This window comes from Egretta garzetta, unplaced genomic scaffold (genome assembly GCF_000687185.1).
Source record: "Egretta garzetta isolate BGI_Z169 unplaced genomic scaffold, ASM68718v1 scaffold68, whole genome shotgun sequence".
NCBI lineage: Eukaryota > Metazoa > Chordata > Aves > Pelecaniformes > Ardeidae > Egretta > Egretta garzetta.
In genome coordinates this window covers 7071551-7087152 of record NW_009260774.1, presented here as the reverse complement: position 1 = coordinate 7087152, position 15602 = coordinate 7071551, and positions in this window count along the sequence as shown.

The following is a 15602-nucleotide window of genomic DNA, read 5'->3' as shown; positions in this document are numbered from 1 at the left end:
AAGTACAAATAATATTACTGGCAATACCCTAGCACTTCCTTCTTATCTCCTAGCTTGCAATTAGAGTAAAATAAAACCGACTCCAGATATAAAAAAAGATTCCTGATACTAATTTACTTATTTACAAATTAACTCTTCCTTAATATTTCCCTTATAATATTCTGCAAATATGCAATAATTCTCTTAATCTTTTTTCTAGGAAGTTTCGTCTCTCTCTCTCTCTTTTTTTTTTTTTTTTCCTTTGTAGAAGCAACACCAGGTATTTTCCTGTTATTAAATTTCCGTAGTTCCTCAGCTGCACAGTGGGTGAACAGGGAAGGCATCATGGGTGAAATAACATATTCTTAAATAAGTAATAAGTAAAATATATTTAAATACAAAATACTGTCACATCGTAAAGTTATGTGTTCTACTGTGCAGCAGGAACATATACATTGTGAATACCGGTGACTAAAGCAGATAAAATGCTATATCTGTCCTTAAGCTCTCATACTAGAAGTAAATCTTTATTTTGAGATGAGGAAGTATGATGGAAGAATGTGCACAGCAAAAATTTCCATTAAAAAGTTACTCTAAAATAGCTATCTATTTAGATTAAAACTGTATGAATGAAGGACACAGAATAAGTGTACAGTAAAGAAAGTAGTAGTTAGTGCTTTGGTCAATTTCAGCAAAAATGAGTTAACAGCTCTAGGATTTTTTATCTGATTGATAGCTTGATCCACTAGCCCACACTGACCCTCAAGAAAATGTTTTAATCTTCTTTTGCAGTTATAAGGAGCAATGCTGAGACTGAATCCCAATATTTCGTCAAAGGCGTGATGATCCCTGGTGGGAGTTCCTGGGTGGCTTCTCTGCTTTCAGTCCTAGTAGAATTGCTACTTTTTGCTGGTTCGAGATCTACAAGCTGCTCCTGAAGAATCTTCAGATCATACTGTGCAAGCACATCCATTATATCATTGTCAGCAATCAAAAGACATTTAAACTGTATCAGCTACATATCAGCGACATGGATGTGAAGTGCCAATGCAGTAACTTTATTTTTTTTTCTCAAAAAAAGTGAATCATGTACATGCGAACAGAAGCAGAATGGTTCCCATACTATGAAATCCTTCATGCCCCAGAAGGCATTCAAGAGCAAGTAGGGTTTCATGCTGAAATTAGAGGGTTAGGACTAGACCAAGCAAAGGGAAGATGAGGATTATTCATTCCAGCAGTATCACAAATATATGTAAATTAAATGTCTAACATGACTCACCCCTTAAACTTGTACTTAGATGCTGTATTGAAGGCATTTGGAGATTATATATAAATTATAGAGGTGAACTAATACCTACTTCTAGATATGCCCAGAACAAGCTGTGTATCTAGAGGGAAGAGCAGCTAATGCCTACAATCAAAAAAGACACCTTCTGCTTAAAGGAATTTGAGCTCCCATATCCAAATAGTACTAAATGAAAAATTTAATCAATGAAGGAAATAGACTGGAAACACGTCAGTTTTAAAACAAGTTAGAATACGGAATGATGGGTAAAAATATTAGACTTTTTAATTTAAAAAAACTACTGAAACTAGTTTAATTTATTTCATTATTTATCTCACTTAGAAATAAAGCAAATTTTGAAAATTATATGAAATGTTCAGTGAATTAATTATATTATGTCTGCATAAAGAGACAATATCATTTATGAATATTTCATTAATTTGAAAGGAATATAGATTTCCAGAAATAAAAATATAGAAAGGAGAGTTAGGTTTCATCTTTCCTAACTTCTACCTTTCAAGCATGATATGGTTTAAATTCTAGTCAAGTTTCCCATGACAGTGGAAAAAGAATAAGCACTGAAAGTGCCTAAATAGGTGGCACTCTGAAGTGATTTTCCTATCCCAAACAGGCTGTCAACAGAGCCTATACGACAAGTTAACCCTAAATATCTAGCATCTAGGAATACCAAGTGAGGTTGAATATACCTCATTACAGGGGACTCAATGAAGAAAAAGAAAGCATTTATATCAGTGATAAAGTGGAATAATGAAAAAGAACACCATGCTGTGCTGGTTTGGCTGAGGTAGATTTAATTTTCTTCATAGTAGCTGGTATGGGGCTGTGTTTTGGATTTGTGCTGGAAAGAGGGTTGATAACACAGGGATGTTTTTGTTATTGCTGAGCAGTGCTCACACAGAGTCAAGGCTTCTTCTGCTTCTCACCCCACCCCACCAGTGAGGAGGCTGGGGGGTGCACAAGAAGTTGGGAATGGGGACAGGCAGGACAGCTGAACCCAACTGACCAAAGGGATAATCCAGAGCATATGACATCATGCTCAACATATAAAGCTGGGGAAAGAAGAAGAAAGGCAGGGACAATTGGAATGATGGCATTTGTCTTCCCAAGTCACTGTTATGCATGATGAAGCCCTGTTTTCCTGGAGATGGCTGAACACCTGCCTGCTGATGGGAAGTAGTGAATGAATTCCTTGCTTTGCTTTGCTTGTGCGCACAGCTTTTGCTTTATGTATTAAACTGTCTTTATCTCAACCCACCAGTTTTCTCACTTTTACCCCTCCAGTTCTCTCCCCCATCCCACTGGGGCTGAATGAGTGAGTGGCTGGGGTTGCTGACTGGGGTTAAATTATCTTTTACAACTTCCTAAGACAGGCTGGTTTCATTAAAGCACATAGAGGGCTTCGTTGAAGATCTAATTCTTTCTGTAGCTCCAGCTTCTATCCCAAATTAGTGAGTTTCCTCCTTCAGAAATAATGATTTCCAGCAGTGATGAGGGAAAAAAGCATGTACCTCAAATATGATTTACCTAAAAGAATACATTCTAGACCATATCTACGTCCTTCATTCCCTAACTTGTTTTTTACACGTTTGACATAGAACACCAGATCATAGCAAATTTCCCATGCTGGTGGGGAGAAGGGAGAAAGAAGAAAAACAGAACCTTTTTAATAATGTAATTGAAAATCTAATTAACTTTGATTCAAATACTAGGCTTGTTTGTTGAGATTACCTTGTGATTTTATAGAAATAAGTTTATAGCAGGAGTTGGACCAAAAGTCTTTTGAGGTATGCAAAAAAAGTCATAGGGACTCCACTGTATGAAATGCAGAAAATTGTAAGGCAACATGAGTGTAATAATATGTATTTAAATATCTTTTTAAAAAATTATTAAATCACCCGCATGCTGTGTATGAATTAAGAGTTCTCAACAAAAGCACTCAGCATGAACAGGTCATAAATTAGGCAAAAAGCTTAAAAAAAAGAAATTCCAAATTTATTGTACAAATTATCTATATTCTTTCAAAGAAGCTAAAAAAACTTTTAAAATGACCCACTAATGTGATGGAAATCATTTCACTACAGATGCAGGATCTACAATAACATAATATTGCTAAAACTTCCTGTGATTATCTTCCCTACAGGATTAGGAAGGTTTGGGAAGTGGAAGAAAAACAAGAATAATACTGAAAAGGGCAAAAAAGGTTACTGTTTGAAAAATTCAAATAGCTCAAATTTCTTTTTCAGCTCTGTGAGTATGTGAATAATACTGGAAGTAGCACAGACAGAGAGTTTGTGTAAAGTTATTCTCCAAGGGCTAGATCAAACTTTCATTCTGCCAAACCATAAAAAAAAGTGTTCTTTTCAAAGTTTAATACTTAAAATATATTGATCTATCTATCTATTTATTTATTTATTCATAAGCTAGGGCAAGTGAGCTCCAGTTTGCAAGATGTGTATTTTCTAATTTCAGAGCAACATTGAGCCATAGAACCCAGCAATAATTGATTTTGTGAATCTATAAACTGTATGGGCTTTTAGCAATGAGTGATTAAAAACAAAGCTAAATGTTTTATTCAGAATTTCAGGAAAGGTATGGAGTTATACTTTATATGGCAATTTGTTGGAATTGTCTCAGTTCTCCTTCTACTCCTTAGCTGGGGTGCCCAGGCTGCATTTTAGTTGTGATTTCTTGCTCGGCAGTGACCAGCTGAATTAAATAAATGGCCTTTATCTGGAAGATATATTTGATTTTCACTGTAACATGGTAGATGCTATTCATCACTGCTACTGAGCTTCATGTGATGCTATGTTCAGCAGAAACATAGCTTAATGCTTCAACCCTCAGAGATATAACAACCAGTAGAACGTAAAGGGGCATTGTGTAGAGAGACCGCAATAGGAAAGAAAGTGGCTTTTGGGGACTTCACAGATCTTAACCTGGCAAACTTATCTAGATTATAAAGCAGACACATAATTTAGGATAAGGACAATGCCTGCTAAAACGTATTCTATTGTGTAGAAAGACTTGGCTGCTTGGCCTGGGAAAAAATGTTGTGACTAAAAAAAGGGAAATAATTGAGAAACTGTGTTAATTTTGACCAGTTAACTTGGAAGAGATGAAACTGAGTACAAATATAATTGGTTTCATCAGTGATCAGAATTTCACATGAAAATTCCTTCACTCCATAAATTTTCCAGTCCTGTTTCTTTTTTCCCCCTTAAGAACCTTGATAATTTTCAAAGATTTACATAGCTACTTGATAGCTTTTCCAGTCTTAATCAATATTTCAAAAATTCACTAGCAGATTCTCATTTAAAAACAAAGTTCTGAAATAATTTGCTAAGCAAACTTCTCACTCAACTCAGTGCAGAGGAAATTTACCAAAGCAGGAAGAAAATATAGACTAAACCATCAGCTTTATTAAGATCTGTCTAGATAAAAAGAACAGCTTAACTTAAGACAATATGTCAATAGTAGTTCTTAAAAATTACATGTTTAAAATTTCTAATCTCCTACAAGATCCTATTTTATGTGTGAATTTCACATTAACTACAGTAGTCACCATGATGAAAGAACATTTAACCTTGAAGGAGGACTGAAAAGCACAGACAATGGAGACAAAAATTATGTAGACAAATACGAGTCAAGGCTGCAATGTTCACCTTTGTACTTGCTGTACTTACCCACACTTTCTGTATACTTGTAGTACTTAATGTTATATATACAAACTGCAGTACTTTTCCACTCCACTTAAAAGTAAACAGGAAAAACAATCCTGCACAGTTAGCCCAGTAAAATTATGGATTGCTCTGGTCCACCAGGTATTTTTTTGAAGAATAACTAAAGTACCTAAATCAGCCTTTGACATAATGCTAGGCTTTAAGTATTACATAATTCATAATTTTTTTTCAGTTAGTTTTACTTATATATTTTTGCAGTTATTATTTCATTTTAAAGGATTGTACTCGAAATATAATATAGCAGGAGTTGTTTATTTGAAAGAAATTTAGGCATTTAGCTGGGCGACTGATAAAAGGCAAGTCAGACCATGGGCATTATGCAGTGAAAAATAGCCTTCTCACTCACAGCTAATCTAACAAGTGAAAACAATAATTCACAGTCAGATCAATTCCCTGATTCAGTTAATTTTGCAGTTATATATATTGCTTGTGTCAAGACTGGGCCAATGATAAGTAGGGGGCAGAAGTTGCCAGGCAAGGGAAAAATTTAGACCATACTGTTCAGAGACAAATTAGGGCTAATGTTGAATTAAAGTGAGCATTTGAACAATACCTTGGTTTTCACTGTGTCATTGAATGGAGAGACATAAATTACAGCATTAGTTCAGACCAAACCATGAGAAATTTAGTCACAAAAGAAAAAAGGAAAAAGAAAAAGGATGAAAAAGAAATCCTATGGGCAGGGGAAAAAACCTCTACAAAAGAAAACTCCATCGTTTTAATATATCACAAATAACTTCAGCATACCACTTACCAGAAAATTATTATCTGAAATCATGTAAAGAGTAGAAAAAACAACATGTTCAGAACTAAGGTGTAGCACAGCTGGAATCAATTGTTATATACAGTGATCAATAAAGTCATTTATTCATTTTTGTTATAATTTAAGGTAGATTTGTCTGTACTAATTACTACTGCAGTATACTATTACTTATTCTGTGTTGACTGTCTTTAGTTACTTGAAATTGTTGTTATTACTTTTTATGGTTTATTCCCTATTTTGCCAGAAATTCCAATTTCAATGATAGCAGCTACATTCAGCTAAATAAGGTCCTTAAGATTAAGAGTTCTCATGTGTGATGGGGAATGACATGAAAGATTATGGCAACCTTGCTGTGCTTCATATCTATTCTGTCTGGATATAAATTGATGCTAGAAACATGTCATAGGAGTGAGATTTCTTTGGTCAAAATGGATAGTATCCCAGATCATGATCTTGTCTTAGAGTATCTTACCAGTATGAAATGAATGCCTGTACTAGAAGTATTTGCTACTGTCAGTGTCATTGCTGCAGACAGCAGCAATATAGCAACCAGAAATATTCTGCAGCTTTGCAGCATTCGAAATCATGATGTTACAACATCATTTAAATGAATACAGTTGTTCGCATATAGTTCTTTATTCACCCTATGAAATTAATGATGGGTTGACAGGGTCTGCTATTCTCATAGTATACTTTAAAATGAGCTACTGAACTGTCAGGAATCCCTACATAATGCTGATTGCATCAAAACAAATAAAATATTATACTATACTTTTATGGCCCCAATACATGCTCAAGGAAACTGTCAAGTTGTTACGTATTCTAAATCATTCCTTTTTACTGTGACGCCTTGTGCTGATTTCAACCATTTTCTTAGCCTCTTCTCAACTCTGGCTGATTATTTTCACTTACTATAACTGAATGTATAAGCTAAGGTAAGGTAAATGAACACATAATGTATAAATCCTTTTTTCCTGGGTCTTGGAATTTCTTTCCATTCTGAAGAAGACACTTTAACTTTATTTCTGTTTTACTGATATATATGTATCCCATCTGTTCTTAGAAATCTCCCAACACTCTTAAAAAATTCCAGTGATGACATTTCTTTGAACCTATTCCGGTGTTTTATTATCTTTTACTTTTGGAAAGATTTTCCTAATAGTCAGCTTGAATCTCTTCTTCATTAAAACCTGTGGATTTTTGTCTGAGCCATAGCAGATTACCATTTCTTATTGCAGCATCAGTCACTGGAATAAATTCCTCATGTGATTTAAATCAAATCAGGATTGAAGCAGTTTATAGATTTAATATTAATGAAATGCAATTAACCAACAGCCTCTGAACTATACATGCTGAACCAAGAAAACAGATAAAACACTGGGCATTCACCTTCAGGTTTCATCACTCTTCTATAACTAATGCCCACAAGTTCTCACCTGCCTTCCCCCCTCAGAAAGATGCATGTGCCCTTCCGCCTCCTCCTCTCTTACAGGACATGTGGGTTACAAATACCTCCCACCTCTTCCAGGCATGGCCTCTCTTACTAACCTACACCTCTTGTTGGAGATGGAAGGAGGGGATTCTAACTTTAGGTGCAGCTGTGCTACTCCCCGAAATGCACTAATCCACACACCAGTGAGATAGCACCCCACGAGGCCACATACACAAACCTGACTTGTGAGTCCCTACTTGTTGCACCCCTTAGCATCAAATGTCTAGTTGGAATTAAGCTACTCATGGCATTCAAAGGGAAGGATATTTGGACAGGCCTAGGCAGATGCTGGGAGGTAAATTCTGCCAGCATCAAACTCAGACTGATTGTTGCGCTGTTGTGCAGTGTTGAGACTCACAGTCACAAATTTCGGTGCTTTTATACATCTTTTCAAGCTGACTCTTTTTCTCAGAAGTCTCTATCTACAAAGCCTACTGTCCTCTCAAAGAAGGAAATGAAATTGGTTTGACTTGGTTTGGTTTTTTAAAAACTCAATATGACTCTTCCCAACTTGTTCTTGCCGTGTGATTACAATGGTTTGGTTTTTTAAAAACTCAATATGACTCTTACTTCCCAACTTGTTCTTGCCGTGTGATTACAGATTGTTATTCAACTGTCTTTCCTTAAAGCATGTTTGCCTTTTCCATTTCTCTTAGGTGTTATACTCAAAATCTTGTTATGGGCAAAAGAGAACACATGGAGCTAAGAACTCATTATTAGGCCAACTATCACATTAACATATCAAATTATCTAATATGATAGGTATGAATCTCATATAGCTAAAAAAGGTCTATAAAACCTTCCAGTTATATACCCCCTTTCTCTGGTGTTACAGTCACCCTTCCAATAATTCTCTGGTCCAAAGTATGACACTTCAGTCTTACTCAAACAGGAGGAGATAGAAGTTACTAGAAGCAGTCAGTATCCCAAGGGCTTTGCTGGGAGCTCACGGGAGGGACTTCTCCCTCCTCTTTGCTGGGAGGAGTGTGACACAGAAGCCTCCTTCCACATCACTCTTGAGGTCTGCCTGGGTTTCCCTCTACACGTTTCCTTTACACAGGCTGCTTCCTTCTCATCCGTTCCCCCCAAAGCATGGAATAGTTTTGCCCAGCCTCAGGGGACGCAAAACAATATTGTTTGCTTTGCAGTCACTTTGGCCAAGGTTTGTCAGACCTTCATCATAAGTTATTCACAGGGTTTTAGCTAAAACAGGCTGGGCAATAGTCACTTGACAGGAGGACAGCAGTTAAAATAAGGTAAAACCAGATCAGGCCAAGACAAGCCCAGACTAGTCAATAGCCTGCAGGTCCACACAAAGCCTGTGATCATTGCCAGTAATGGCAGTCACATTTACCAGGCAACATGTGACGTTATCTTTTCTCCACAAGTTGAAAGAGATAGATTCTAACATCCCAGAAATTCATCAGACAGTATTTTCACTGCGCAACCTGTTTTAAAAATATTGGGTTTATCTGAATACTTCTTTGGCTCTTTCTTAACCTTTCTAATATCCTTCTCTGCTTGTATTTCTGTATTTATATTACCTTCTAAAAGTAACCTAGATGTGAATTCTTCCACTAAGTCTCTGTCAGTGTACTCTTACATACAAAAACATGATCTACTTTTTTACCATTTCTATTTCTTCTCTTGTCCCCCACTATTTCAATACTTTGTTGAGCCTGTGTTTAGTCAACACAAACAGGTAAGGAGAAAAAGAATAGACAGAGAGAGAACTGATAATCTTTCTTCCAAGTTCTTTGAAGCTAACGCACTTAGCTGCAGACTGTAACCTAGACCATACAAACCTTATGGACCTAATCTTTCACTGACATTATGAGCACACAACCACATTTCTGTGAGGTTACAGCGGACAAATTTGTACAATACCAACAACTGATCAATTGAAAAACTGCACACAGCAGTCCTGTTTGTCCGGAGGGAAAAGCTACCTCAGAGCATGCTTCTTACGTTTACTGCTCCAACTTACATGTGCTGCATCTGCGTGCTACTTATCTGAAAACTACTTGCTTGAGTGTTCATTCCTTAGATTCAAACAACTAAACTCTATTGAACAGTGTTAAATTACAATAATTTTAAAAGATTTGGTCCTTGTGTTAGGATGCATAGAAAATCAAACTGATATGAAACAAGGTGGCCTCAAAGAGGGGAGGCATTTGTCTAGGTTACAGACATCAATAAACTGGCAAGTCTATACTCTGTGAAGTGTAGTTTTATGAAGCATGAAGAGCTATATGAGGGCACACTGTATAGTGCTGTGTTCTATAGGCCATGCTGTATGATATCTCATTATTTCATGCAAGTTCTTAGATAATTAGGGTATTTTAGGACAATCAACCTCTTTCTGATAAAAAAGTCATAGCAAGGACAAGTCAACAACATTAATGAAAGGACTGCACAGGAAATTAAAGAATCTCAGAAATCTTCTATTGAGCAATGGTAAATAAAATGTATTCTCCAAAGCATATATCTAAACTGTATATCAGCTATGAATATGAGTCCTACATGAACTACCACTTACCAATATTTATCCATCAAGTCACATGAAGAAATATTTAGGATTATAAAACATATCTTAACTAATAAAAAAGGGAAATAATTAAGCTAAATAGTGGGACACGTTTACAGAGAGTGAGATTCAGTCATGTGTAGAATAATCTCTTAATGAATCCTGAAGGAGCACCCGTGTCTTTGGGTACTTAAAACTAGAAAGGACAAAGCATTACCAACTATGTTTAGGGAACAATTCTTCACTGGTAATAAAACAAACTGCATGATAACTAGATAGATCTCTTCCACCTATGATTCAAAATACCCTAAAAATACACCCTGCAGATATCAAATGATGTAAAATATCACTAAGTCTTGAAAGCATATTTGTATAGGCTATGCAGAATCTTAGTCTCTCTTGTTTTACATTTTATTCTGTTTTGTATAAACAGACTCCTTACTTTACAGTCTATGTATGAAGCCAAAACTGCAGCTTTTTTTCAAATTCAGCCCAATAAATTCTTCTTTCCTTGTCAGATCATTAATTTTTAGCTTAAATTCTCCATTAAACTTTGTTCTTACTTAGAAAATAAAATCTCAGTTTATAACTAAGGTAAGTTTATAATCTGAGATAACAATACCCACCTTTCCAGTAGAGTAAAGTATTAAAGTTTTCATCAACTTTTCCAAGTGTTTGGCAACAGCCCAGGGAGCATTTCTATCTAAATGTTTATTTCTGGCTTTCAGACAAATTTTTTTATTGTCTTTTGAGCAATGATTATAAGCAGAGTGCAAGATGGAAAGAAAGGCATTTAGCTGTTTGAAATAGCTACCAATTCATATTTTGCAAATCAAGGATTATGTTTTTCATTCTGAACCACACCAGTGAGCCAGAGTATAACAGAGTTTTTTGAGTTAGTTTATTCATCTGAAATGTGGATTTAATTGACTCTTAATTTATTTGTAAAGCACTTTGCAAAGACCCTTTCACCCAAGAATCTCAAAGTAATATTATCAGTAGCAGAGACTGCAGTAATGCACACATGAGGTTAACATAATAAACTAGGTTGACTTTATCAGTGGAAAGAAATATTGGTTTAGCACTGGTCACTGAAACATGCACTCCTACATATTATGACATAATTGCAGTCAATTGCAGCTGGATAGCCTCTCTTATCATTACCCCTTTTGTATACTTGTAATAAATTTTCGTTCTCTCAGCCAAATCTTGCAGCACAGGGAAAGACTATAGGTATTGACTGCTTACAGACTGTGTGGAAAAAAGTAATTACCATAGAGTAACAAAAATCTTACCAATTAGAATAAATTATTTCAGTACTTAAAGGGGCCCTATAGGAAAGATGGGGAAAATCTTTTTAGTAGGGCCAGCTGTGACAGGACAAGGGGTAATGGTTTTAAACTAAAACAGGGTAGGTTTAGGCTGGATATAAGGAAGAAATTCTTTACAATGAGGGTGGTGAAACACTGGAACAGGTTGCCCAGAGAGGTAGTGGAGGCCCCATCCCTGGAAACATTCAAGGCCAGGTTGGACGGGGCTCTGAGCAACCTGATCTAGTTAGCGGTGTCCCTGCTCACTGCAGGGGGGTTGGACTAGATGACCTCTAGGGGTCCTTTCCAACCCAAAACATTCTATGATTCTATGATTTTTAAATGGTTTATCTTTTTGACAACTCGATCTGATATTCCATTATTCAGAAGTAGCTTATTGTAGTAAACGAAATAAATTCTAACTTTGCTTATTGGAGGTGGACTTCTGAACTTCTGAGGACCCCTTTCTCAGCTAAAGGATTTTGAACCCATACACACCTCCTTCAAAGGGGGGTGCGGGAGGGGGTGGAAGCCTGCAAACAGGCCATTGTGCAGAGTGAAGGGAGAAACTTTTCAGCTTCTATACCAACTTTTGCTTACTGTGTTGCATGGGACCTAAGAATGGAATTATAGGAATGGAGACAGTTCTGCAATTTCTGCTATCACTGGTGGTACTTTCCTGATAGAAGGGCTGTGGCTTATGTATGTCAGGAGCTGAAACTGGCCTCTCCTCCAGTGCTCTGTCATCATTAGGCGGGCAGCAGACCCATGCCTGCTCGTCACAGAGGTTGTTATTCCCCCAGATAATTGCTTACTTTATATATGCATTAAGTCTGTCCTTCTGTTTTCCATTGCAGCCTTGTATCCTTCGTGGCAAGCAACTCTCAATGTCCACACAATCAGCATCTATAATGGACTACAAGCTGTACTGCCCTGGACTGACAGTGCCAGAAAAAAAGTCAAGTCTCTTGGTCATCCTTACTGGCAACACAGCCTTCTCATCTCTTTGTGGGCTGCCAGAGAGATTCCCAAATGCTGCCCTCAGATTCCCAAACAATCTTGAAATACTTCTGTTCAGCCTTAGTGTTTTGTGGCCACCAAGCACATTTGTGGAAAACATCAGCATTGTCTTCCTGAAGATGTGTCTTTCTCAGTGTATTCTTTACAGCATGAAAAATACAATTTTGGTATCTTGGTCATAGTTTTTTCACGTATGGCCTCCTGGTAACCCCACTTTCTCGAATTTATATAGTCATCTGCTGTGCCTATATAGCTTCCAGCATTAGATGTGAATCAGATTATACTTTCTGAGCACAGTATTAAGATTCCATAAGGCTGTAGAATTTTTACTCTGCTAAACAGTATTCTCTTTGTAGCTCTTTCCAGAATATGTTTTATATTGGGCATTCAATCTGGGGCAGTAGATTCCTCTGTTTGTTTTCATTTGCTCTGTCCTCTCCTCGGCTTGTGACATTTTTAGTTTCTAAGTTTATGTATTAGTAACAAAATCAAGATGTCAAAAATACATTTCAGCCTAGAATATGCAAAAATAGAACATTTCCATTGTTTTTTACTTTTTTTCCAATGGAAGAAAGACGTGTTTTCGAGAGGGGATTAAAAAAACCCAACAAACCACCACTATTTGACATTAACTTCTACTTTTAGAGAATTTACAATAAAATCAAAAGAAATGGTGAGCTGTAATTATTTCCTTCACATAAGAAACAAGTGATGTCCTGCTGGTTTCACCCAAGTTGTGTATTTAGAAGTGGGAAAGGAGACAAAAGCTTGTTTCCCTGTTATGCATTTGTGCACATCCCAGAGCACCCCAACTACACACATCCCTAGATTCTTACACAACTATTGCACAGAAACAGGATGGCTTTTTGAAAGATTTTTGAGAATTCTGGAAATAGGACAATATCAGTTTAAAGTGTTATTTACTGAAAGAAAATGAACTATATTTCCCCTGTTTTGGGTAAGTGCCCCATACTTTAGGTTACCAAAACCATTTGTACCTAGTTGGAAGAAAAATATTCTTTTCCCATTCCATCTCTTCTGTACTCCTCTTTCTCTTTATTTATATTTGAATAAACTGAGCAATCCCTAATTATATTTCATTGCCTTACATCTGCTGACATTATTAGCACACAGATGTAAATTGTTTCACTGTTCTATTGTTTTGTTCAACTTTTTATTATGGTTTCCATCTCCATCCTATTTCCAACATATAGGATGTTCAACATAATTTTAAACCACCTAGTACTGCACAGAGCCTTCTGTGCTGTTTTCTGAAAGACAGCTTGTTCTAAGTACCTATTATGCATCTAACAGTTGGAACTTGGCTCCATACAGGGACCTCTTCATGATACTTTCCAAAATGTCCTAGAACAATTTCTGCACCTCAGTTAAATTCTTAAATGGGCAATAAAGGATTTTTAATTGGTTTTGGTTTTGTTTTTTTTTTAATTTCCCTTGACACTCCTAACAAGTATTTCTTTTTAATTCTCAGCAGTGTCTTTCTTCAAGATTAAAGGATATTATTACCCTTGACTTGTTAATCATTCAGACTTACACAGGTCTGGTTTTCATTGCAAATATTTACTTCCTTCATTGTCTGTTAACCTACAAAAAGAAGTCTCACGACAACTGAGTTCTCACCACAGAACCCTGAAATATATTTTGATTATCCTTTGTACTGATAGGTTTCTATTTTACTCTTTCAAAAGCTTTATCTTTCAGAAGTCAATGTATTTCTTTTCCTAGATACCTACAAGTAGTTGTTTTGATGTTATTGCTCAATATTCTTATGAACAGTCCTGAAAAGACTCTGCTTTGACCATTCCTCTTCTAAGAATAAAAGTATAATGCTTATGAACCTGATGCCTAGAAATTTGTTCAGTTTATTCTGGAGGACATCTGCATATGTGCATATCTGTTTTGGTACCTACCAAACATTCTAGAAGACATTCTCTAGAGATTGTACATTATAACCCTTTTTTGCCACCCTTAACATTAGATAAATCCGCTATCTCCTCCTCAGTCAGAAAGAGCAACCTCAGACATACAGGTTATCTATTTATATTCAGTGTTCTATTCAGTGTGTTGAGACATCATAGCTCTTTCCTTTATCAAAAAGGCTTTTGCACTTCTTTTTGTCTGCCAGTCTACCCTGGCATTTCATTCATGATACAATGTGGTACTTCTCTACACTCCATCAGTATCTTCAGTAGGGAACATATGAGACTGGTTTTGTGATGGTTCCATAAGTAATGAAAAGAGTAGATGACTCTCTTAGTGTCCATTTCTCTGAAACATTTCCTTGTGTTTTGGGAGGGATGCTGGTTATGGTCCATGGTGTTAATTCTTTTTCAGCCATAAGATGATTGATAACACATTATTACTTAACACATTATCTGTTGCTCAGTAGATGTGGTGTTCCTGCCTACTTTTTATGTATGTGATTGTATGACTGAGTGATTTATTATTGATGGCCTGCACTTGACCATTTAGTTGTTTTGTTATCATACATCATGTCTCAGACCTGATATTATTGTGCATTGTTACTGCTAAGAGGAAATTGCAAATTGCTCCAAAATACATTTGCAATCAAATTACTCATTGCTCCTTTTATATAGTTACAGACAGCATGTTTGAATAAATAACAGTCCATCTTCTATCAGCATGAACACTGGCAGCCTTTGGGCCCCTAGACCCAAAGTTTCAGCAATGTCTTCCTCACTGAAAATTCCTGCTCTCGGTCATTACAGGTAGTGCTGTTCATCACCTGAATCTAGGAAAACAGTTGTTTGCCTTTGTCTTCCTATAGATTTTGTGCTGTTGATCATATCTTGGGAATTTCTTTTTCTACCTGCCAGTTGGTTTTTTTTCCACAGGATAACTACTGCTACCAATATACATCCTGAAATTAATGTCTCAGTTTTGGAGAGTCAGTATGCATTTTCTGCTGGGTTCTTTATTGATAAGTCTGTGGACGTGCTCTGTCATAAGAGTTATTATGAAGTTACTGTTTCCAGTGGCCTGTGATAATCTCTAGAATCATATATGTTTTTTTCATATCTACCACATCATAGTCTGTCATGAATAAAGAAATCTTTATATCTAAGTTATGCAGAAATACTGTTCAGCTCAGTACGTTTCTTTGCTTTAGTTTTGGGTAGAAACAAAGACAATCACAGTAACACACATGTAGTGTTCCTGCAGTGTCATTCCACCTAAGATTACCCATTTAGATGTGTGAAGCTAAGCTCTCAGGAAAAACTTTCAAATCCTGCCTTGTCATTCTTTTCTGTTTCCGAAAGGAAAGCAAGAAACTAAGCAACCTTACACAAAATCATTCTCTATTATCTCATCTTTATCCCTCTGATCACTCCTGTGACATGCTTCAAAGTCTTTTCAGTCTAATAATTTTGCTGTCAGTGGCCCTAGACTCATCCCACTGTTCCTTGTTTAAAAGCTTCTTCT